The following is a 2,207-nucleotide window of genomic DNA, read 5'->3' as shown; positions in this document are numbered from 1 at the left end:
CTGATATGCCGATGGTGCTGATCTGTTGCCTCGTCAAAAACCTCATCAAGTCACAAAAACCCTGTGGGAGAAAAACTGAATATTGATCGTAGGAGAAAAAGAGTACAACGCACCCTTCACATTTGATAGTGACATGTATGTATGTGCTAGACTCCCCTTGAAGTTCGCACCCCCCCTGATCTTTACATCAATCATAGGGCTCTTCCTGATTCTTACTAATCACGGAAGTTTCAACAACTTAGCATGGCAATGCTTTTTAACATGTCTTCAAATGTGGCATTGGGCAATGATTAACTAAATCATGCCGTATTGTCCTCAAATGATCTTTTACACTTAGATCTTGAGGAGAAGGTCGCTTGTGAACTCAAAACATAAGTTCATGCAGGAAATCAGATTTCCGCGCAGCATGACCTTCAATTACTAGAACAGTCGTAACTTCCTCTAGGAAATACATATGAACGAACCGTAAACGGTTTTGGAAACTAGACTCATTTAGATTTCCAACCGTATATTACACACATTCTGGTTCATCAAGAGCTGTTCACAAAGTCCCGTCGAAGTTGACTGTTTTGCCAAAATCAGATTCTCGGACAGATTCGTCCTACTTTACGAAAACGGCCATAACTCACTCAATATGATAGGTATGATCAAATGGTTGGTGTTTCTGAAAAGTAGACACATAGACCTTTCCAATGGTATCAATTTCACCATTTTCTAGTGAGTGAGATTTCCTGTAGGTCCCGTGGAAGTTGACCTACAAAACTTGGTAGATTCTGATTTCGCTTTTGATGTGTCTTTCTTATGTAGGGATAGAATAAGCCTCAACCTTTCATACCATTAAATATTGAAAAAGGAGTTACTGCCATTACATTGGCGTTGCGTGGGCGCATAGGTACACTTAGCTTTACAACTTTTCATAGCGAATGAGATGTCAAGTCTTTCGTATTGTGTTGATTACATTGATGCGTCTTATTGTACTTAGATGGGAACTCCATCTCTTAACACATATTTGTCATCTTGCTTTAGACAAAACAACGGATCTCTCTTTAGAGCAAAGACCTTGACTAATCATGAGAGTATATGTAGGCCTCACTAGTTATAGAGTGCCTAAGCCGATTGATGGAAAATCATCATCAATACAGTCATCGAGTGCCTTATCGAGACCATTTCTTCCCAAGATCTTTTTCTTCGGATGTTGATACATATTAGCATCTCTTGATCCATCAAGAGTCCATGTAAATCCGGAATGAACACGCAAAGGCATAATTCACCATATCCCTTCCAAATCAAGTAGAGTCCATGTGCGTTTCAATACATTTAGCAAACACATGCTCCTGTGGTTTGGAGCCACTTGATTCGGATGAATGAAGTCCGTTTAAGATCTTCATGTATATCTCTGATCCCATAGAGATGTTATTATGACCACATTTATAGGCTGCATGTTCAGTTATTCGGAAACTACCAAACTGACAAAGTAGTGGAGTTCAATGACATCCATTACGAGAGCATATCTCATCGTAGTTGATCCCAGTGCGTGTTAGTGAAAGACCTTGCGCCATAAGGTGAGTCTAAGCTCTTACTCTCACTACGCTATCTAACAATGGCATAGTTGATAGGGTTTAGCTTGCGGTGTCGGCATCACCTGCCCAAGGACCTATCTCTTTGTTAATGCTGGATTGTATCTTTCCATTAGGCCAATCAACTAAGTTGATATCCATCAACGAAGGGTGGTTCGATAGTAGACTCATTATCTCACGTCCTCATGTACACTAATGTAATACTTGTAGAGATCTCTATATGGATTGGATTTGACATTGAGGCGTCCCCCAACGATAATCACAATTCAGACTTCATGAGACGGATTTGAGTATCACTGATCAATGGATCAGGTTGTGCCAATCTCGCTTTCTTCCTAGTGCGAGAATATATCAAACCTAAGGGCCTCCCTCCTTTTAGGGAGCCACACGGCCTTGTGACACCAATTTTGCCACTATATGGCGTCACCATATCACCATCCATGGTGATGGCGCCAAGACCAACTTCTTTTGGTCGCGCCATGTCCTTTTGTAGGACATCAATCCTTGCAGACATATTTGCAGCATGTGATCTCGTCACTTTAACACTATAAGCATTTGGGATCAAGATGAGACTTAGTGGGGACAAACCACGACAATTCACGTCGTTCCACTTGAACACTTGTGTTCTTA

Source organism: Fragaria vesca, linkage group LG1, assembly GCF_000184155.1.
Source record: "Fragaria vesca subsp. vesca linkage group LG1, FraVesHawaii_1.0, whole genome shotgun sequence".
NCBI lineage: Eukaryota > Viridiplantae > Streptophyta > Magnoliopsida > Rosales > Rosaceae > Fragaria > Fragaria vesca.
The sequence above is the reverse complement of the archived record's forward strand: the minus strand, read 5'-3'. Positions refer to the sequence as shown.